General features: G+C 47.0%; 1 long non-coding RNA gene across 1 annotated transcript in view; it reads left to right on the forward strand.

Moving 5' to 3' along the window:
* The first annotated feature begins 230 nt into the window (after window positions 1-230).
* LOC143648723 (uncharacterized) overlaps window positions 231-24,081 on the forward strand; it is a 49,338-nt gene continuing 25,487 nt past the window's right edge. Inside the window, exon 1 of the long non-coding RNA XR_013158746.1 lies at window positions 231-545. This is a non-coding gene — a long non-coding RNA (uncharacterized LOC143648723). The remainder of the gene's footprint in view (window positions 546-24,081) is intronic.

Raw genomic sequence — 24,081 nt, forward strand, 5'->3', positions numbered from 1 at the left:
GACCCCGAGAGCAGCGTTATGGCAAAGCCCCAGATGATGCCAACCCGCAGGCGAATTTGAGAAAAACGCCATCCTCCGACCTGCACACCTGCATCAGCTGGGACTGTGCCGGACGGGCCGGCTGGGGTCCACTGACTCAGGTGCTCTGGGTGGGGCCCGGTGAGCTGTGGCGTAACAAGCGCCACGGCCGTTTGTCACAAACTTAACGGAATTACGAGGAGGATCTTGTGAAAAGGCAGATTTCGGGGTGCCAATGAGATGCCGCATTTCCAGTGAGCTCCTGCTGCGGCGGCTTCCGAGAGGCCGAGCGGAGTCGCCAGGGCCTGCAGCATCCGGTCCAACACCGGGCTTAGAGGAGGCGCTTAGTGTGTTCCTGTTGAACTGGAGAAATATCGGATGGGTTAAGAGCCACAACGGGGCAGCCGCAATGCTTACACGGGATAAACAGGGAGGAACCGGCCCGTGTGAAGCTCTCTTTCCAGAAAGTCTTAAAGGCCACTGGAAATGTTTGGAATAGCAGTCTCCTGTTACTGCAAAAAATTCAGGTAAATTATATGGGCTGGGAGGAATTGTCGTTTAACTCCCAGTAGCATTAGTAGTGCACTTATTCCTGGGGAAAGTTCAAGAAGCTGGACGGAGGAAAGGATTTCTTCACCTCATCCGTGGCTCACGTCTTCTTAAGTTTCACCATGCCCTCATGAATTTTCTTGCAGTGGTATTGCAACAGTCTTTTTCCTTGAAGAATACAAGTGCTGAAAGGGGGAGGGAGGCAAAATATACAAGTCGTCTCTTTCCGTAGAATGTGCAAGCGCTTTGCCTTCTACCAGCTTAACGTACAGGAGAATTTAAGCAAGCTTCTGTCACCAGGGGGCAGTATTGCCCAACAATTCCTTTCTCCATTCTCCGACCTTTGTTAACTTGTTCTCTTCTAAATGCCATTGTATTTGTCAATCAAATAACTCTTTGTTGTTCTTTATTTCTACGAGGACACTTAAGCAAGTAAAAACATACCAGAAACATTGTATGCATCAGACCGTTTAACACGTATGTCGACTAGTTTTAAGGGATTTCCTATTTTTTTTCTTTTTGCATAGGCAGGCAGCAGGAATCAAACCTGGGTCTCTGGCATGACAGGCAAAAACTTTGCCTGCTGAGCCACCGTGGCCTGCCCTAGATTTTCCTTTCTATCTTGCTGTTTTTATGCAACTCTACCTACTTATTACCAAGGATAAAAAAGTGATTCTTTCCTAGGAAGACACTGTCCTTTAAGGGCAGTGCTGGCACGTTGCGTCCTGGAGATGTCAATATACTTGGATCCAGAAGGTTTTGTTCTATAAGGAGAATGTGATCTGTGGGGAAATCTATTGATTGATTGATTGATTGATTTGCATGGGCATGTACCGGGAATCGAACCCAGGTCTCCGGCATGGCAGGTGAATTCTGCTGCTGAGCCACCGTGGCCCACCCAAAGTCTATTGATTTAGAAACTTAAGATTGTGTTATTTCAAATGTTTCAGGTGTTACCTCACTTACTTCCACGTGAGACTTGTTATCAGTTAAAGGGACCTTCGAGAGGTCAGATTTTTTCCATGCCAACCCTTGGGTATTCCAAATTTAGGCCATATCAGCGACTGGGCCCTGTCCTATCCTCACCAATAAGGACACGAATGGGCTCCTGTTCTGTCATGTTTAAGAAAAACCATGTGGATTTCTCCATTGTCTCTTTTCAAAGTATCTTGCCTAAAAGTTGTCGGAATGCAAGGCATTTTATTTACCTTCTCCAGCCCTGGACCCTCCCCTTGTCTTTGAGCCTGGCACCGGTTTGGCTGACAGCCACTGCACGGGTGAGGCCCCCGTTTCTGGGACCTCTCTTCTCCTTCCCTGGTATGGTCTCCATAGGTGACTCTCCAGGCCCCTCCCGGGGACAATAAACTATCCTTTGTCTACTGAATTTCCAGCACTCTCCTCTTGACACTTCCCTTCAGAGTAACTGAGTCCAATCAGCAGCGGGTCCCCATGTGGCGGGTTGTATGGGGAAGAGGAACCCACGTTCAATTCGGACTGTCCTGTTTCTGGGTGACAGGCTGCAGCGTCTCTCTGGGGGTTTCATTTGGCTTAGAGCCATCTTCTTTGGGCGGAAGCCACAAAGGCTTCTCTGGGACAGCTGGGCACTAATGATCAGGAAGACAGGATGTCATCTCCAAGGAGAGAGAGATGATTTGAAATCAACGGGCCGTGAAAAGCATTTTAAGATTTTAACAGGAGCTCGATATTGGGGATGCATGCTTAGTGTCAAGCATGACGGTTGGGATGGCAAACTCGATGTCATTAGACTATATGTCCCCACAAGTTTTTTTAAAAGACAACTAAAGAGATACGGAGAACTAACTGTAATATCTGATCATGGACTGGATCTAATCCTAGAAGAGAAAAAAGCTCAAAAGGACATTATTGGGACATATGAAAAAATTGGAATATAGATGGCAAGCTCTATGGCAATGCCAAATTGCTTGAACTTGATAACTGTATTTTAGGCGGTTACACAAGTCAGTATCTTTCTTAGGAAATGTGCATGACAGTATTAAGTGTTCAAGGAGCCTGGTGTGTACAGCCTACACTCAAGTCTTTGGAAAATGGATTGATGGATCGACAGACTGATAGAATGATACAGCGAATATCATTCTATCAAATAGATAGGCAAAATATTAAATAAAATTGGTGGATCTGGGTATGGGGGAGGGGAACGTTGGAATTCTCTGTATGCGGTTTGTATTATTTTTACAACTGTCCTGTAAATTTGAAGGTATTTCCAAAATAAAAAGTTAAGGAAAATAAAGAGGTATCTATGAACTGCCTGGAGTTGCTGGTGCAGCCCCCTTTACACACGCTGCTGCCAGCATGGGTGGGGGCTGGCGGATTTGGGTGGTGGGCGACTGGCTGGCCTGAAGAGTTCACCTTTCGGGGCTCAGTGACTCCCGAGTCCTCTTTGGACCCCGGGGACATGGGTCCCAGGCGCTGTGGATCGTGCTCCTGCCGGCTGCCCCTGAACCAGCTTCTGCGCAGGGAACCAAGCCCCCCAGGGCCTCCGGGGCACTGCAGGCCAGCCTGGGGAGCAGGGTGCTCCTGGACTCTGGGGGGCTTTTTCCACATTCTCAGTCCGGGTGTCCTAGCGAGGTGGAGGAAAAGCAGCAGGAAGGCTGATGGCAGCTTGTTCCCAAGGGCAGGGCATTTGGTGGCCAGTTTCAGCAGCTGACCACAGAAGCCTGGACAAAGAAGGACGAGCGGTGACATTTATCACGCAGACTGGAGGGGCTGACGATGCTTAGAGGTTCCGCCCCTTGACTCGTACCGTCCCACCGTCCCGGGCAAGTTGCCTCCTGCTCAGCGCCGCAAAGAGGCAGCTGCACCTCCGGGAAGCACTTCCAGGATGAAGGCAGGGAAAGGCGGGACGCGCAAAGGGCGAAGTGCCAGCCACTGCAGGCCGCTGCGTTCAGGCGAGCCAAAGGCTTCCCGGGTGGGTGGGGGTGGGGGGGGTGGGGGGTGTCCCTGCAGGGCACGCCCACTCATGCCTCATTGGCCAGAACTGGGTCAAGGCCGCCTCTGTACAACCAATGACAAAGAGGCAAGAAACTGCTCTGACTGGTTAGATCAATCACGGCGCTGGGTAGGAACGCAGAGAAGTGTAGCGGAGAAGTGTATGAGTGTGTATGCATGTGTATGTATGTATGTATGTGAACTTGTGAACGCATGTATGTGAGTGTGTGTGAAGTGTGTACATGCATGTGTGAGCACGAGTGTGCATGCGAACATATGAATATGTGTTGTGTATGCGCGTATGTGTGTGAGCATGTGAATAGGTGTGTTGGAGCACGTATGTGTGCATGCATGTGTATGAGCATATGAATGTGCGCATGTGTGTGTGAGCATATGAATGTGTGTATGTGTGAGGGTTGTGTATGCATGCATGTGTGTGAGAGCATGTGAATGGGTGTGAGTGTGTGTGAGAATGTGTGTGTATGCATGTGAGCATGTAGCTGTGGGTGTGTGAGTGTGTGTATGTGTGTATATGAGTTGATTGGGTGTTAGGTAGATAATGGGAGGTGTCTGTAGTCCGCAAAACTTAGTAAAAAGAGGCAATTTTCATGGCAAGAAATGGACCGAGCTGGTGGGGAAAGAGGGAGCCATTCCCCTGGAACCTGAAAGGGCAGGCAGGTGCTGTCATGGGGGCGGGGGTGCTGGAGGAGGTTCAGGGGCAAGTTTGGGGGAAAAGGCCATTTAAGGTTAACTGCCATTTGCATGGTAGGGGTGAGGTTTGGAGGGGGAAGGAGTTACTTTTGGTTCAGAGAACTGATGGAGATGGTGATAGAGTCTTTGAAGGGTGGGTTAAATTTTTTAAAAAGTAGCTATTTATTATATGAGTATCAAGGATTCCTAATTATCTTAATATCCATATGTCACATCTATAATAATAGTAACCCCAGTTCTAGGCTACAGCAGGGACCACCTCTCCCAGCCTCAGTGGCCAAGGGGAGGGCAACTGAGTGTTCTGGCAGCTTCTGAATGTGTCTCCCCAGGGAGCGCCCCCTGCCCTTTTCCCTCTTCCTCCTGGCCGGCTGCAGCCTCTGGGGCACCCAGCCTTTTTGGACAATGTGGCTGAGGTCATCCCCTAGGAATGGTGTAGCATTGAGATGGGGGGAAATGGACTTTCTTCCTGCCGGCCAGCCATGCCAACCCTGGGCAGCTTACGCCTGCACTGCCATGTGAGAGAAAATAAAAGCCTTCCAGGTTGAAATCAGTATAAATGTATCAGTACTTATAGCTTTATTGAAGCTGTAAGCCTATATTGTAATTAAAACAATATGCTGTTAGTGTCTCTTGAAAGCTACTTTAATCACATTTATCTAAATCAATGTTTTCTTAGCCTTGTGGTGTCAAGGAGCAATTTATTGCTTCTTTTTCCAAATTAGTTTTTTTAAATAAAATTCATTTTTTAGACCAGTTTTAGGTTTACACAAAAATTGCACAGAAAGTGAAGAGACTTCCTCTACACCTCTCTCAGGCACCTCCACCACTTCCGCCTATTATTAACCTCTTGCAATAGTGGGATGGTGTGTTGCAATGGTTGAACCAATATTGATACATTGTCAGTAACTAAAGTCCACAGTTTACATTATGGGGCTCTCTTTGCAGCCCGCAGTTCTGTGGGTTTTGACAAACAAACACGTGATGTCTTCTCTCCACCGTCATGGTGGTATACAGGATAATTTCAGGGTCCCGAACATCCTCTTGGGCTCCACCTTCTCACCTCCACCTCCCCTCCCCGCACCCCGGCAACCGCTGACTTTATCACTCTCTGTAGTTTTTCTTCCCTGGAGTGTCCCATGGTTGGACTGTCACAGTATGTGACCTCTTCAGACTGGCTTCTTTCACTTAGCAGCATGCTTTTAAGTTTTCCTCTGTGTCTTTTTCATGGCTTGAAGTTTATTAATCACTGAATACTACCCCATTGGACAGATGCGCCACAGTTTATTGTTCCATCCACTCATTGAAGGACAGCTTGGTTGCCTCCCATTTTTGGCAATTATGAATACCTCGCTTCCTTTTTAAAAAGGAGTTTTCTGCATCACAATTGGCTGGCAATCCGATTTGTTTCTTGTGTCGCAATCTCCTGCCCCCAGCCTGGCTATCCGAGTGGTAAGGTGTCATTTGGAAATATCGACCGATGCCTTTCCCGGGTATTTCGTTTTGCCCTTGGACTTTTCACTCACGGAGGCTCTTGTTGACTTGGGGAGGGGATGAGACAGCAGGAAGAAAAATCCCAAGTCAGGTCATGGTTTTTGATGTTCACAAGCCCAGCTCTCGGGGGAACTGGAAAGAACTCCTGTGCCCAGCGCGTGGCCTGGGGAGCCAGGGGAGGTGGAGAAAAGGTGGCTGTGTGGAGGGGCATTGCAGGCGCATGCAGGAAAGCCCGACCCAGGGGCGCTTGAGATGGGGAATGAGGGGCACTCAGCACGGATGGATGGAAATGCGGGTACCCCAGCTGGATTTCCAACTTCCAGGGCCTAGGAACCAGCCAGTCCCCTAGAACTCAGCTGCCACTTGGGACAGCGGAAGAGACTCGGGTGGCATTTCTGCCGCAGTTAAGGCGAGGGCTCGTAGTAGAAATTAGGCTGAGTATGGAGGAAGGGACAGCCTTCCATTTCTCGTGCATCTGGATTTATCAACAGAAACTTTTATCTACTCTACGTGCATTTATGGACCTCAGTTCTGGTCTGGCAAGTACTGGGTATTGCAGATGCAAAGAAATGTTTCTGATGAGGTGGTCCCTCCTTTCCATCATTTTACTATCTACTATAGCCACATTTGAAGGTCTTGATGCCATTCATCATCTGAAGAATACTGGAATATTATGGCAAATGTAGATTCTGTCGAACTAAAATATGGGTTTCCTTTGCTGGGGGCAACTTTTCAAAGTATTGTTTTGCTACCAGCTACCCACTTTGCACCAAGTGCTTTGCATAGGGGAGGAGGTGCACTGAGTATTTGTTGCAGGAAAGAAGGCCCTCCTCTATTTCTTTTGGGATTTCCAATGCTATAGCCTCTGTGTGAGAGGCAGGTGACTTGAAGAAACAGGAGATGCTGGCATAGTCACTGTTTTCTTTCTGGAAGTAAATCAGAGACTCGGCACTTAGCTGACCTCTGTGCATAAACACATGAAACCAAAAAATGTTGTGCCCTTGTACAATGAAAGCCTGCAGGAACTGAAATAAACTGTACCATTGACTACATGTGCTTGATGCTGATTTAGCACCAAAAAAGGGCTTTCCATGATTTTTATTTTGCTTATCTTAGAGCCGTACTAAGAATCATATATTAAAGAGTTAAAATAATTGGCTGAAATCCTTCTTCCCTTTAAAAAGGCACTGATTAGTAAAATTGTAAACAAACAGCTTTTCGAGTAAGTCAGCCGCAAAAGAGTTTGTATAAACAAATTACTCTGAAGAAAAAGTCCTGAAAAATGGGCTGTTGCGCCATAGTAATATGAACTATCTTAGGAGAAAATGTGGAATTATATATAATATTGGAGGGGGGAGGTCTTTCTAATCACTACATAAATTTCAGAAGCCGTAAACGAAAATGTTGATAAATTTGCACACATATTGAAAGCTTCTTGTCAAGAATACTATAAAGAAAACAAAAATAACAGCCATCAAATTGAAATCTGAGGTGAAGCTTCAACCCAGCAATTTTCCACTGCTAAGAAGAATATCTGCAACATATTGTGGTGGAGACTGATAGCTTTTTTCCACTGAAATCTGCTTTCTTTCTTTCACTGTAATAGAATTGTAGGGAGGTGGGGTCCTCCATAGAACTCTTGGGAGCCCCTTTGACCCCTACTGCCCAAAGTTCATGCCATTGCGTAGCCTTCTCCCTCTGAGAGTGGGGGGTCCCTACGACTTACTTCTAACCAGTATGGCAAAGACAGCAGGATATGCATGAATGTCTTCACACATAGAAGACTGTAGCACCTGGCTTGCTGGGGTTTCTCTCTTCCTTGCTGGCTTTGAGGAAGCAAGTGGACATGTGGGAAACTCCACTTGGCAAGGAACTGAGAGCAGTCTCTAATTGTTGAGAGCAGCTTCTGATTGTCAGCCAGCAAGAAGCAGGAGCCCTCAGGCCTACGGAGAATGGAATTCCACCAACAACTCAAGTGGGCTCGGAAGTGCCCCAGTTGAGCTTCAGATAAGAACACAGCCCTAGTCGACACCAAGCTGTGCCTGGTCTCATGACCCACAAGAACTGTGAGATAAGGAAATGTTATGGCTTTAAACTCCTAAAGTTGTGGTAATATTGTCAGGCAGTTATAGATAGCTAATACCTAGTTCATCTAAAGTGCAACTTCCAGCCCTGCTTTGCAGTTAAGTGTGGCCATTTCACTAAATTCTCATGTGTAGGATGTGGGCAGAAGTGTTGTGGTTGCTTCTGAGCTGGGGGACTTGAAGAGTGGTGAGCCCACATGCTCTGTCTCCTGACGCCAGCCAGAATGTGAGGTGCCTGTGTTCTAGTTTGCAACACACCAGAGACAGACTGGCTTTTAATAAAAGGGGATTTATTTTGTTAGTTCTTCAGAGGAAAGGCAGCTAACTCTCCACTGAGGTTCTTTCTTACATGGAAGGCACAGGATAATCTCTGCTGGTCTTCTCTCCAGGCCCCTGGGTTCCAACAACTTTCCCCGGGGTGACTTCTTTCTGCATCTCCAAAGGCCTAGGCTGAGCTGCTAGTGCCGAGATGAGGAATGCCGAGCTGCTTAGGCTGTGCTATGTTGTGCTCTCTCATTTAAGCACCAGCCAATTAAGTCAAAGTCACTCATTGCAGCAGACACGCCTCCTAGCCGACTGCAGATGTAATTAGCAACAGATGAGGTTCACGTACCATTGGCTTATGTCTGCAGCAACAAGACTAGGTATGCTCACCTGGCCAAGTTGACAACTGAATGTAACTAACACAGCCTGTAACTCAGCTTTCTCATTGCAGATGAGAGAATGTCTTAGAGCATGGTGGAGAAATGAGACAGAAGGAACCTGGTCACCTAAATGAAATTTTAGTTTACTATGGGTGTGACCATGTGCAGCAGAGGCACCTGCTGTCCTGGGACAGTCACTTTGGAATGCTATATGGGAGAAAAACAATCATCACCTAGAGTATTTAAACCACTAAATTATCACTGGATCTTTGTTATAGCAGCAAGCCTTAACCTAAGTAATTTCCAATAGAAATACAACATTCAATTCAAGGAGAAGAGAAAAGCAACTTCTCTGGTAGCAATTACAAGAAATTTTGTAATTGCTCAGTATTTCATTTCATCCCATTCTGTACTGTTTCAAGTTTATTGCAGTGAATTTTCACTTAAAAATGCAATGAGTTATCTGGTGGTGATTTCATTGATTCTACCATTTGAGCCAGAAATGTTATCCTAGGAATGTATCCCATGGCTGTGCGCTGATGTGTTTTTATATTTTTATATAAAAAATATGTATTTGTTTGTGTGTATAGGTACATACATATACATACACAGCTACACACAAATAAGAATTTTCACTCTAGCATCGTTTAAAATAACAGACAAAGCAGGAAGAAATGTGATGTCCTTTAGCAAAGGACTGGTTAAATCAGTGATGGTACATCATACAATGGAATACTCCTGAGCCTTGAAAAGAATGAGGCAATTTTATAAGTGCTGATATGAAAATAAACAAAACATATTTAAAAGCAATCTGGAGAACTCCCTCTCTACAGCACAACCTCAATGTGTAATAAATATACATGTTTATATTGTATGAATAAAGACTTTCTGGAAAAATACATCAAAAACCCATGACAACAGGGAGCTGGGGAAATCAGATGAGAGGCAAAGAAAGTTTTCATCACATATCTTCTGAAACTGTTTTGAATTTTAGTTTATCGTGTATATGTCTTACTTTTTAATTTAAGATGTGACTTATAAACAGATGAGATTTCCTCCTACATCGATTCCCTAATTACCCTGCAGACAGCCAGCGGGGATCATTCCGCTGAGTTATATTGGCTTCTGCCAATATGCTTTGGGCTGTTGAGTTTTTTTTTTTCCTGTAAAACTCCTGTTTTCTAAAGGATAAAACTTAATTATTCAAAAAGCAGAAAAGCCATAGTAAACTTTGAAATTCACTGGATTGTGTTTGAATAATCTGAATTAATAAATAAAACAGTTATTGAAAGAGCTTTCAGGGCTTCCACCATGCTACGGAGAGCAGCAATCTAGAAAGCTTTTGGCAGAAAGTGAATACATAGAATTCCTCATTTGTAGGGACTCTTATCTTTGACTTCTTTTGTCCCTCCTTTGACATCCAGTAAATTCTAGGCCCTATTTAGCAAAGATTTAATAAACTTGTGTTGGATAGAATGTAGCGTCAAAACAATGTTCACAGCCGTTGTCAATTAGTATTATAGATTAGACTAGTTCGTTGAGAGTGTGTTGATGTTTTAGTTACCAATCTCACAGTTAAAAATAACGAAATTCCCGAACGAGGTAAAAGGAGTGTGAGACAAGACATTCCCCTTGGGGGAGAACAGAGCAAGTGGAGATGTATTTTTATCTCTTTGTATAATTCCACGTAAAAACATTTGGAATTGGTCATGCTCGGAAGTCTAAAGAGGGAGCAAAGCGTGAGTGAGCAGTGCTGCTCACCAAGCCTGATCAGGGAAATGTCAGAAGACATTTCCTGGTTTGGAGCTGTAGGTGCCCCAGAGAAACCTGTTGCTAAACTTGACCCATTGCTGTGGGGGTGCCATGGTGAATAGAACCTTTTGATGAGGCTCCTTCAGTTTAGCTGTGGCCCAGCCCAATCAGGGTGGGTCCTAACCCAATCACTAGAGTCCTTTATAAGCAGAATGAAATTCAGACAGAGAGAGAGAGAGAGAGAAAGCCGTAGAGGGAGCAGCTGGACGCGGACGTCAACGGAACCCGGGAGAGGAGGGCGAGGTCCTGAGCCGTGCCCTGTGCTTTGCCATGCGACGAGCTAAGGATGAAGGTTTGCCAGCAGCAGCCCCGATGCCACGGGCTTCGGGGAGAAAGCATTGGCCTTGACGATGCCTTGATTTGGACTTTTTCCTAAACTCAGAACCGTGAGTCAATTAATTTCCCGTTGTTTAAGCCAACTTTAGCATGGTATTTGCTAAAGCAGCCAAGGAAATTAAAACAGAGCATAGAGCCCCGTAAAACACATGACCTCATTGCTTGGTATTTTGGTCATGCAGCTTTGTTCTTTTAAATGCCATGTTATGCGATAGATGCATTTTCATTAAAACGGAATTCTCCTTAATATTTTTAATTTTAACTTTTTAAGCTAAAAATAGCCCTTATTTTAAAAACAGCAGTAATTTGCATACCCCAAATTAGCCAGAAACAAAAGGACAAATACTGTATGGTCTCACTGTTATGAATTAACATTAATGAGTGAACTTGGAGAATTTCAGTTAAGAAATTCTTATAACCTGCACACAGGTTATCAGGAGATAGAAATAGGGTAGAGTTTGGGTAATTGTGCTCAGAAATGGATAGCACAATACTACCTGATTGTAGCAAAATAATATAAGTATGCTGAATGTGAGAATGATAGAGGGATGAGGGCTGGGGCCACATATGAAACCAGAAGGAAAAATTGATAATAAAAACTTAGAGGGCATTATTTAGGTATGCGTAGAGTATACAATGATGGTGATTAAATTAAAAAATTAAAATTAAAAAATTAAAAAATTAAAAAATATTTTTGCATGAGGAAGAACAAAGGAATGTCAGTATTGCAGGGTGTTAAAAATAGATGGCCATTCATATTTTAAAGCTTCAATTTCTATGTGAGACTAAAGGCAGAAATGTTTATTTGGTGCAAAATTTATATTTTGAGCAGTGCATTTCCAATTTAACTTGTATGGTCAGTTTAACTGAACACCAAAAGTACATGGAATCTTGAATAGGGCATGAGAATTTGTTGGTTTGTCCAGGTTAGTGTGATTCTCCAATAAATCCCAGAGTGATCTGAACAGTGAATAAAGAAGTATTTGCAAAGTCACCTTGGGGAATGGGGAGATAGGGGGAAAAATTCAACTTTCCCATCTGGAAAATTTCTGATATTCTTGCAAACAGTGGGGAAAACCAAATTGATAGGCTGAGCCCTTGATCTTGGGATTCACCCCTATGAAACTTATCCCTGCAAAGAATAGGCTAAGCCTACTTAAAATTAGGCCTAAGAGTCACCCCCAGAGAACCTCTTTTATTGCTCAGGTGTGGCCTCTCTCTTTCTAAGCTGATGTGGCAAGTGAACTCACTGCCCTCCCCCCTCTACGTGGGGACATGACTCCCAGGGTATAAACCTCCCTGGTAATGTGGGACAGAAATCCTGGAATGAGCTGGGACTCGGCATCAAGGAATTGAGAAAACCTTCTCGACTGAAACGGGGAAGAGAGAAATGAGACAAAATAGTGTCAGTGGCTGAGAGATTTCAAAGAATTGAGAGGTTATCCTGGAGGTTATTCTTATGCATTATATAGATATCCCTTTTTAGTTTATGGTGTGTTGGAGTAGTTGGATGGAAGTACCTGCAACTGTAGAGCTGTGTTCCAGTAGCCATGTTTCTTGAAGATGATTGTATGATGATATGGCTTTTACAGTATGACTTGTGTGATTGTGAAAACCTTGTGTCTGATACTCCTTTTATCTATGGTATAGACAGATGAGTAAAGAATATGGATAAAAAATAAATAATGGGGGAACAAAGGTTAAAATAAATTGAGTAGTTTGAAATACTGCTGGTCAATGAAAGGGAATAGTAAGGGGTATCATAATGGTATGTATGAATTTTTTCTTTTTTCTTTCTTTTGCTAGAGAGATGCAAATGTTAAAAAAAATGATCATGGTGATGAATGCACAACTATGCGATGATATTGTGAGCCACTGATTGTCCACCATGCATGGAATGTTTGTATGTCAACAATGTTTTTATGTTTGTTTGTTAAGGTTTACAATCAAAATATTAAAAAATATAATTTGCACACCCAGCGGGCATTTTGAGCAGGGTTTCTCCCTCAGTTCTGTTGCCTTTGGGGCTGGGAATCCCTTCGGGGTTGGAGGTCTGTTCTGTGCAATGGAGCAAGTTGAGCTACATGCCTGGGCTCAACCCACCAGAGGCTGGTAGCGCCCCCTTCCGCAGCAGTGACGATCAAAGACGTCTCCAGACCTTGCCAGCTGTCCCCCAGGAGGCAGGACTGTTCCCGGCTGGTACCCGCAGGCTCAGAGGGTAAGGTTGGAGAGAGGACAGGCCCAGGCTTTTCCAGCGCCCCCCTGGGGCAGGAGCGGGGTGGGGTTGGGGAGTCTGCATGTTCGCGTGGCTGACGGCCGCATCAGGGAATGGGCTTCCTGAGTCAAAGGGCTGCATCTGCTCGGCTTGATAGATGCTGCCACATGGTCCCGCGGGGTGACAGGCCCCTGTGCCTCTACCGACAGGGCACCAGAGTCCCAATTGCTCTGTATTCTCCCCGGCCCTCACTGTTGGTCATTCAGCCCTTCTGATTTTGGGTTGCATTTTCTGATGACTAATAGCGTTTAGCATCTTTTCAAATGCTTAACTTTTATAATTAGAAAATTAAATGGACATATCCATATGTGTCTGTGTGTGCTTGTAATAGGAGGAGCTATCAACATATAAAATAGTTGGTGTAGCAAAATTCCAAGGGGATGCCAAGCACAGCCATGTGTTTGGGGTGGGGGTGGGGGGTATGACTAGCCCCTTGAATGGGCAGCGCCAACCCCACCAGTCTTAACAGAAGTAGGTGGGGTGGGGCCTGCCTCCTACGTTACAGCTTCTCCCCCCCGCCCGGTGAATAGAGCAGCGGTGTGGTCTGGGCGAGGGGGCTGAGTGGAAGGTGGGAAGAGGGTATGTCTTAGGTGGCATGGAAGCTTGGAGGCTAAGTATGCGACCCCTCCGTCTATGCTGGGGGCTCAGTGGGTCCCTGCTCCTAACTCCTTTGCCAGCTGAGCCTCGCCCTGCACTGGCTGAGGAGTTTTCCCTGACAAATGCATGTGCACAAGTGCATGTGTGTGTGTGTGTGTGTGCGCACATGTGTATGGCATGCTCCTGATCGAGAGTCAGCTCTGTCACAGCTTAGAAAGTTGTGCAAATATCTTAAAACAGCTTATGTATTGGACAAAATAAATTTTTTTTCCAAGTACAAAATTCAAAAGGCACGGATAGCTATACTGGGAAAAGCAAGTCTTCCTCTCGCTCTGTCCCCAGCCTCTACTTGTCCCTGTCCTGCTGTGGAAATAATTTCAGCAGTGAAATGGAGCTGTAGCTATGTCTACTTGCGTGGAGGGTGGGTAGGGGTCTTGCGGGAACCCCAGGAGAGGCCCCTTGTTGCCTGGGCTCCCTTTGGTTCTGTGGCCCCCCTATGCCGCCACCAAAGGGCTGCGGGAGGTTCTAGAGAGCTGCCACCCCTGCCACCCAATCCCACCTCCTACGGTGTCTAGGGTGACCTATGTATACTGCCTTGGGCAGGGGGCCCCCAGAAAGGAATTCCTGTCCCCCCTCATTCCCTTGACAATGGAAGCATTGGTTCTGAGCACTATGTTTTCCTTTTCCTTTATGGATGTTTTACCAAGTGGGAAAATATCCTACATACACACAGAAGAAAAATTAGCACACATTTTTTGGTCCTAATGATTTCCAGGGGGGAAGGGTCAGATTTCTTGCATTTCAGTTTCCTGGGCCTTGGACTTACAGGCGGCGAATGGACCTGTGGGGGCCGTGCTGAGGCTGGACGTGTGTCTATTTTCAGCCCTGTGTAGACAGAAGCAGGCCTTGTCCCGCCCCCCCCCCCCCCAGGAGGTCAGCTGGGGCACATGTGCGTGTGTGTGTGCGAGCTGGAAACCTGACGCCGTGCTGGGGGGACGCTTTTTGGGAACACGGTCCGTAAGGCTGGCAAGAAGCCTCCCTCCCCCTACTCTTTGAGATAGGAGAGACCCTGGTTGGACCCTCAGGCACTTCCTGGAAGCGTAGTACATTTTTTTTGCCTGTAAGTTTGGGCAAGTCTCATGTTTCTCTGATGTCCCGATTTTGATAGCTCTTAAGAACGGTCCCTGCGTGCTCCATTTTCAGGAAACAAGTTGGTTCCGTTTCCTTGGAATGAAACACGAAAGATTTCATATTTGCGGTTGGCTGTCTCTTCACCTCCACCGCCAGGGGCAGAGCTCGGGAGGGCTGCACGCCTTCTCCTCCTGCTTCAAACCGTCATCTCCATGTGACCACCGGGCCCTCGGGGGCCTCTTACCCTTGTGCCTTTTGCACGCGATGTGGCTTATAACTGCATGTGGTGAGACACCCTTTCCCACAAAGCAAAGGGGAAACTGCTGGGGCCAGTGGTTGTCTCTGGGGCCTGTGAATTTGGAGACGCTCTTGCACTCTGAATCGTGTAGCCCTGGGGGTCACATAGAACTGCCCCTGCCTCAGAGTCCTCTTCTTTAAAATGGGGCTAGCCAGGGCACCTATCCTTTCTAATTGCTTGGTCCTGCCTATCCTGCCAGCACACCCCCAGTTCTCTTCTCCTCCGATCAGCTGATGAGCCCAGTCTCCCGTGGAAATCCATGCTGCAGATGACATGCTTTGGAGCACCAGGCGTGAGTGAATCACATAGGCTGCTTCCCCCACCCAGACACCGAGTCAGCTCCAACTCACTTCCAAAGAGCCCTGGCTGCTTGGGCAGACTGTTGCCATCATCCAGTGTTCCTTTGCAGCCCTCAGGTACAGCAGTGCAGCCTGGGAGACGGTCACCAGGCTCGGGGAGAGGACAGTCCCATGGGAGAACGACCCGGTGTTACTTCTGACCTTGTGTCCGCAAGAATGCGTTCAGCCCAGGAGGCGAGATGCAGGAGCACTGCTGGCCGTTCAGGGCACCTTGGCACCAGGAAGAGTGCCTCTCTGGACCCAGAGCTTGGGATCTTTAAAGGTGGCCCCTGTAGACTTGACCAACTTTATTAAGGCTCGATCAACCAAGGGATAAACATTCAACTTGGTTAGCAATCCTTTAACCTCAAAATCTCTTCGAGCATTTGTTTAAGAGTTCTCCTTGAGTCCTGCTTTATTTATGCCTCCCCTTTCAGTACTACATTGTTTTCCAGGTAGTGGCACACACAGTCCTCTTACCTGCTGCATTTTAGGGTGATGGTGGGAAGAGCTCATTGACCTGGGCTGAACCCCCAGTTCTGCAGCAACTGACAGAGGGACCCCCTCTCATCACACTACCCTTCGTTGGGGGGGATGATAACCTTACCTTCTTCTGTGATTTTCATATTCAAAATCAGTATGCATGAGATTAAAAAAAAGAACAAAACACTACCATAGACTATTTGTCAAAGCTACCACTGTTCTTACATCTTGGTACTATATGTCAGATCCTTCATCATTCCTCATCATTGGGTTATCAAGGTGCATCTAGCTGTCTGTGGTTAAAACAATGCTTAGCATTTGCACAATCTCTCACCCCTTTTTGGTTATTTCGTTGGGGTCTTAGCAAAAGGTACTGAATGAGTTTCCTGGGACTGCAGTAAGAAACTACCACGCACTGGATGGCTTAAAGCAACAGAAATCTATACTTTCACCGTTCTGGAGGCCAGAAGTGTAAAATCAAGATTCTGGCCAGGGCTTGCTGCCTCTGAAACCTGTAGGGGAGGAGTCTTCCTTGCCTCCTTCTGGCTCTGGTGTGCCTTTACTTGTGCAGAACTGCAGCAGTTGTTGCTGTCCCTTGGCCTGTGCACCCAGCACCCAGGCCCTGCTCCGTCATTTTCTCATGGCCTTCTGCCAGGTGTCTCTGCACCCTCAAGTCTCTCTCTCTACTTGAGGACTCCAGCCAGTGGATTTGGGACCACCTCAATCTTATGTGACCTCATCTTACCTTAATGACATCTGCAAAGACCCTGATTCCAGCTAAGGTCGCCTGCACAGGTCCCGGGGGTTAGGACTCGAATAGACCTTTTTGTGGATTGAGCAGATATATTCACAGACCTATTCAGCAGATCTGCCCACCACAAGTGTGAAAGGCTTTGTACCTCTCATGACGTGTTGCCATGCCACTCCACAGTCCTGTTATATTTTTAGTGCTGCCTGGAATGTAGAAGTGTGCCTGTTGCCCAGTGACCCCTTAATATTTGATTTTATTATATTAATTATTGATAGCTCGATAGTAAATCTTATTTTAGAATAACTTTTAATAGAAAAATAATGAGTGCTTATGTAAAAATTCCAACAATATGCATGTTCATTCATTGGACGCACGTTTACCGAGTGCCTGCTGGGTGCTGTGGGGCCACAGAGGACAACAAGTAGACACGGTCATTGTTTCCAAGGGGCTCACATGTGGGGGGGAAGACAGATAATAAGCAAGTAAGCAGTTATAACAGCTCAGCTGGCAGGAAGCACCCTGAAGAGGAATCAGGCACAGCGAGACCACCACCTGCTGGTCATCAACCCAACTAATTCCACAGAGAACCTCCCAGGGTCCCTGCATAGCAGCCCAGACCCCTGGAAACACAAGCCTGGGTATGGCTCTAAGGCTGCCCAGGATGGGGAGCCCCTGTGGGAACCCCCTTCCCACCCAGTGTTAGGTTCCTATTGTACCAGTGTTAAAGTTCCTGTGTCCCGGCCACTGCTGTCTCAGAGCAGCACAGGATTGCTTAGGGACAGCCAGAGAATAAAGAAGAGGAGAAAAAAGAAAAATAAAAGGGTCCCCTCCACCTGGAAGCATGAGGGGACCCCCACTCCCTGCTTCACTCTGGGAGCCGGAGCTAGAGGCTCATCTTGGGTCTCTCTCCCCATGCAGATGACCCCTTCTGGCTTTGGGGCTGCTCGAGTTCAGGCCAGTGGACACTGGTGGGAAAAGACACGGCAAGCCCACCCAATGTTGGGGGTACTTTATCTGTCTGCCATGATGTCCTTTTCAGAGATCTTAAATTGCTGGCCCGTGCATTCTGTGCAGGTTTTATAGGGCCACTTGGCACGAGGGGCAGGCCTGCACCTGGAAGATGTTATTATCTTGGGTGCTTGGACTGGCAATTGAACTCAAGTCTCCTGCATGGCAGGCAAGCATTCTATGGAAGACATTATTTTTGCCTCCATTGTATGGATGGGAAAGTGGAACGGAATCTGTCTCAGGTACTCAGAGGGCTGCGATGCTGAGGCCTGTTGGACACTGACCAGGGAATGGACGCCATGACCTGCTGGGGGTCCCTCCATGGGCCTCTGCCAAGTCCCTGAGGGGAGGCTGGCCCCACCCATCCTCTCCTCCCTGTTCCTCTCCCCCTCACCTTTTCCTTGCTGTCACTGCTCCCTGCTCCGTTGGTCCCTGCCCCTCACAGCTCCCTCCTCGTGGGACTCACCATAATTGTTTGATCAAGTGCCTCCTATTCAATAAAGAGGCTGGCTCCATATTATAAACATGTTTTCATATTTATATGAAGAGCCATGTTTTCATCCTGATCCAATTTTGTGGGAGCAGCCATTTCTTTTAATCCTAATCCAATACTGTAGGTTGGAGATTTTGATTAGATTATCTCCACAAAGATGTGACACATCTAATTGTGGGTGTAACTTGATTAGATGGAGATGTGACCCCACCTATTCCAGGTGGGTCTTGATTCATTTACTGAAGTCCCTTAAAAGAGAAAACATTTTGGAGAGAGCAGAAATGACACAAATGACAGAGCCAACAGAAACTTCAGAGCAGAGCTGACACAGATGCTAACATGTGAAAAACAGAGACTCAGATGTTTGGAGATGCCTGGAGCCCAGCAGACTTCGCCATGGAATGTTGAGCAAGCCAGAACCTGGAGAGAGCCAAGGGAAGCCAAGAGATGAAAGCCAACCCCAGAGAAGCAAAGTGAGGACTCTCCAAAGAAACAGAGGCTGAAAGCAACAGAGCCCAGGAGCAAGGGACCAGCAGATGCCAGCCACGTGACTTCCCAGCTGACAGAGGGGTTCCTGACCTTTCGACTTTCTTTAAATTAAACGATCTTTCCCTGGATGCCTTAGTCTGGACATTTTTATAGGCTTAAAACTGTAAACTTGTAATTTATTAAATTCCCCTCGTTAAAAGCTGTTCCAGTTCTGGTATATCATATTCTGGCAGCTGCAAACTAATACAGATGCTATGATATAATTTTCCACACATCAACCGGAGCCCCTCTCTGTTTCCTGAGGGGAGGTTTCTGGAAGAATAATGCTGAGTCTCCAAGCATGAATACATTTAAGGTTCTGGTTATAAAACAGCAAAGTCTCGGGGAGCATCTTTGTAGCCCTTGTGTGCTCTTGGTGACTTGTCCTTTGCAGATCCTTCTGCCAAATGCTCCCCAGGGAGGTCTTTAGCTGCTCTCTGGGCAGGAAGTGACTCGGTCGCCCTGGACCTTGGGCTAGGGGTTTACCCAGCTCAGTCCTGGGTGCCCCACAGGGTGGGGGACTGGGTCCTCTGTCCTGCTTTGTGTGGCACCTTAACTGACTTTCCCTGGGGTGGAGACCCCGCTGCACCTGGCCAAGGGTCCAGATAACTGGCTTGTGGCCATGTAGACCTTGCTCCAGCTGGTATCAGAGTTATGTCTCCTTATTTGACTCCTTTATCTGCTCCCCCTAACTTTTGAAGCCTTCCTACTTCTGCGTACCTTTTCCTTTCAATGTTTAAAGCTCATCAATATATCTGTATTTTCCTGGAATGAAACAAGAGCCCTGGCATCCCTCACTCTTCTCTTCTCTCCCACCCCTTTATTGCACTCTCCACCAGCTCCACACAGTTTTCATCTGGGGTTTTATTTCCAGTTTAGCTTGTGGAGTGGATGCTGCTGAGTTGAACTTTGACCTTGGGGGCCACCACCTTGCTTAGCTTCCCTTACCACTGGCCTGCTCCCCACAATCCTTTCTCTGGAAGCTCTGCCACTTCTATGAGAATCCCAGTGGTAGGTGCTGCTTCCACAGAACCTGCCCTGATGCACCAGGGTTCTAACATTTTTTCACTCCTTGCTAATTTTGACCATGTCTTTAAACGAAATTCCATACCTTTTTTTTTTGCCTCCATTGTATGGAGATATCTTTCTGCTATCTCACTTTCTTCTTGTCAGAATATATCCCTCAGGAATTTTCTCAAAGAGGGCTCTGTGGGATAACCCCCTTGAAACCTTATATATATGAAAATGGTGTTACTATTTCTTCCTGTTAAACAATAATTTAATTAGTTTTACCATTTTAGGTTAAAAATGCTTTCCTTTCAAAATGTGTAAGCTATTTCCCCCTTGTTTTCTTAATTTTATTTTTATTTTTTTTTACATGGGCAGGCACCGGGAATCAAACCTGGGTCCTCTGGCATGGCAGGCAAACATTCTTGCCTGCTGAGCCACCGTGGCCCTCCCCCTTGTTTTCTTATATCCCCTTGTCGTCATGGAGGAGCCTGATGAAAATCTTATTTTCATTGTTTGGTTGGTGTGCCAGTTTGAATCTGTTGTGTACCCCAGAAAATCCAGAGGGGAAAATTTTTTAACCCTCATTCAATATTGCTTAGAAGGATCTTTCTGATTGTTTCCATGGAAATGTGATCTACCCAATTGTGGGTGGTAACCTCTGATTAGATGGTTTCCATGGAGATGCATGTCCACCCATTCAAGGTGGAATCGCTCACTGGAGCTCTTTAAGGGGGAACCATTTTGGAAAAAGCTTTAGAGCCACCAGAACCAACAGAGAACCACAGAGTCAGAGACCCTTGGAACAGAAGGAAAATGCGCCTGGGGAAGCCTTGTGAAATGAGGAGAGCTAGCTAGCAGATGTCGCCATGTGTCTTTCCAGCTGAGAAAGAAACCCTGAACATCATCAGCCTTCTTGAACCAAGGTCTCATTCCCTGGATGCCTTAATTTGGACATTTTTATAGGCTTACTTTAACTGGGACATTTTCATAGCCTTAGAACTGTAAACTTGCAATTTAATAAATTCCCCCTTTTAAAAGCCGTTCTGGTATATTGCATTCCAGCAGATTACAAACTAAAATAGTAGGCAATTTATTTGTTCTTCTGGAAGATTTAAAATCTTACCCATCTTAATTTTTATATCCTTGCTATTATTGCTCCGATGCGGGATTTTATGTATTCTGTCTTATATCTAGTAGCCCTGTGGGAGTATTTATTTATCTTTATTTATTTTTTAATTTGGGGAGATTTTCAATCATTATTTCTTCTACTTTGTACCTGCACTTTCTTCTCCTGCCTGTTCCTTTAGGCTGCTGCCACCCTCTGACCTTTTGTTTTCCTTATCATCTCACTCTTCTGCCCTTCACATCCCTTTGTGCCTTCCTGTCCCTGCTTCCTGGGTCACCAATTCGTTCCACTGGTCCCACCCCTACTATTTAACTCTCAAGTCTTTATTTCAACACTTTCATTTCCTATCTAATATCTCCAAATGTTTCTTCTTTATAGCTTTCCACTTTAAGCTTGCAAAATCTTCCTTTACCTCACTGAGGACATTTTTCATGTTTATTAAAATTTTATTGCAACTGCTTTAGGTCAGCATCTACTGAAGAAGCTTGTTCTGATGTTTTTTCCTCTCTGTCAGGGATTGTCTTCCTCAGAATGCTTTCCTGTGGGTTCAAACTCCCTTCCCTTGCGTGATCGCTGGTTGTGCTGGTTTTATCTTCCTTGGGGCTGGATAAAAGGCCAGGCCCCGTTTTGGGGTCCTTTGGGTGAGTTTTAGGAAGACGAGATGCTTCTAGTATGCCGAGGCCCCACCAGCCCTCAGCTCTGGTGCCCGCAGCCCCTCCTTCACTTCCTTCCAGGCTCTTTCTTGGGGAAGCTGCCCTCCACCTCTTTGCCCTGGGAGACAACCCTTCCCAACCTGGGAGAGGTGGGAAGACAAGCCTTTTCTGTCCCCCAACCCCTTCCCACAAGCCTGGTTCCAGAGCTACAGGGAGTCAGCCAAGGCAGGGAGGGGTGGTGATGCAAGCCCAGGCGCCAAGGCTGTGGAGGTCTGCACACATGGCGGCTGTTTTCTGAGCCTTCTCTTTTGCAGGGTCCTGAGTACCCTGAATTGCCTTGCCCATCCATGGTCCTCAGCTGAAGAATACAAGGGCTGCAGGGCGTGGGGTGGGAGCATCTGCCTGCTCCTGCCCAGGCCCTGTCTGTCCTGATTGCTCCTCTGAAGGGGCTACCAGTTGAAGGTCCCTTCCCAGCCCCAATCTGAGATGCCTGGGCTGTGGTCACCTTTCCAGGGTGCCTTCTCCTACCTGTCCACCGGGGCTCCCACACCTCCATCTCTGCTATTTGGCTGATGACCAGGCTTGTAGACCCATCAGCCTCCCGCTGTCACCTGGATGATCTCAACGGTGGAGTCCGTGGCAGGATCCAGCAGCCCGTACATGATCTCCATTTCATGTGGTGGTCACAGAGCTCTGTGAATAAATGGAGAATTTCATTTGTGGCCTCTTGTGTGGTTCTGAGATGCACATAGATCCTTAACATATGCCTGCTTGAACACTGCAGAGTGGCAAGGAATCGGTGCTTCCCTTTTGGACACATTTACTTTGTGGGGGTAGGGGAGGCAGAAGGAGAGTAGAGGGGTGCCTTAGTTTCCTCTGGCTTCTGGAACAAAGTGCCAGAAACTCGGGGGCTCAAAACAACAGAAATTTATTTTCTCACAGTCTGGAGTCTAGAAGTCTGAGATCACTGTGCCAGGGGGCCAGGCTCCCTCCGAAGTCTGCAGGGGAAAATCCTTCCTGCCTCTTCTACCCTCTGGTGCTTGCCAGCAATTCCTGTGTCTCCTGGGCTTGTAGATCCATCAATCCAATCTCTGCCTCTGTCCTCACAGGGCCACCTTCCCTCTCTGACTTTGCATCTTTCTCCTTTTTTTTAAGGCACCCTCATATTGGACTAAGGCTCCACCCTAGTCCAGTATGACTGCATCTCAACTGGGTACATATTTCCAAAGAAGGTCATGTTCTGAGGTCCTGGGGGTCAGGACTTAACCTTATCTTTTTGGAGGGCACAATTCAAGTCATAACAAGGAGGGACATGCCTTTCACACTAAGGACAAGCTGTGAGGTTGGGCTGTCTCACACCATGGGGCAGAGACCAAAGCCTGGGAAGGTTCTGTGCTTCTAACTCCATGGCTCCATCCTGACAGCAGTGGGCTGGGAAGTGCTGCAGAACCAAGAGGAATCAGCGTTCAAGGCCCCAGGAAGGAGATGGAGCCACTGCTGAGATCACGGGTGGGAGACCCAAGAGCCACGAGGAGCAGCCTATGTGACAGGAGACGTGCCTTCATCAGGAACTTCGTGTTGTGAGGCCCCTGGGTATGCTGGGATTTTATATTACCACCCAAAGTGTGCATACATTTAAGTTCTATGACCCAGTAACCCAAGAGGAGCTGTCTCCTCCCATGCTCAGTCTGCCCAGCTTGGTGGGAAACCAATGAATGTGGCTAGGGTGGTGGAACGGGCCTGTGGTAGAAGCAAAGCCAGACCTCAGCCCACAGGGCCAAATGCTTAACTCTGGAAAATCTGTGCTGTGGTCTGCACATGACTTGCTGATGTGCCCCCTCCCCTTGCTTAGGGCTGCTCTTGGCTGTCCATAATGCATGGCCTGTGGTTCTGGAAGGTTCTGATTTGCTTGGGAGTGTATAGCTGATTGAAATTTGCAGACAATCCCCAGACCTCTTTCATGCCAAGTGAGTGTTTCAAGATCTTTGGGTGGTGTCAGCCTGGAGCTCATCCGAGGGCCCCCATGGGCTCTGGGAGTGGTGTGTGGCCATGTAGGTGTGGGCACATGCAGACCACAGACTTTTCCCTGTGGACCACAGGTGAGGAGCACAAGGTGCCTGGGGTGCAGAGTCTGAGAAGGCCCTCCCTGTCAGGGCATAGCACCCTGCAATGGCACTCAGTTTCTGCCTCCATGTGGCTTACCATGCAGGGGGCATCTGGGGAGGCCCACGTATAGACCAAGTAGTGGTTTATGGCATAACTCTATCTCTGTCTCTGCTATCACGTGACCTTCTCCCCTGGGCCTGTGATGTCTCTCCCCTTTTTAGAGGAACCCCAGTTATATTGGGCCAAAGCCGACCCTCCTCTAGGATGACCTTACCTTAACTTGTCTAATTCCTCTGTGTTGTCACTATTTCCAATAAGGGCATATTCACAGGCCTGGGGTTTAAGACTTGAGTAAGTCTGTTTTGGGGGATATAATCCCACCTGTAACTCTCAGGAGTGGTGGAAAACTACCCTGAGCCCTGGTGGTTTTCTGATAACTCTCCTGCCTCCACCAAGGGGCTGGAATGCGTAACTCTTGGTGGGGCTGGAGGCCAGGAATAAAATTTGGATAGATGGATAGCATATTAGCCTGAGTGGACAGCTCGTTCCTCCTCTGATGTCTTCTGAGCTGATTGCCAGAGGGTTAATCTCCAGCTGTCCAAATCTAGAATGATTTTAAACGTTGTCTTGTGCCGGGGGCAATGTGTGGGCTTGTTGTTTCTCCTCAGGAG

This window comes from Tamandua tetradactyla, chromosome 10, assembly GCF_023851605.1.
Source record: "Tamandua tetradactyla isolate mTamTet1 chromosome 10, mTamTet1.pri, whole genome shotgun sequence".
NCBI lineage: Eukaryota > Metazoa > Chordata > Mammalia > Pilosa > Myrmecophagidae > Tamandua > Tamandua tetradactyla.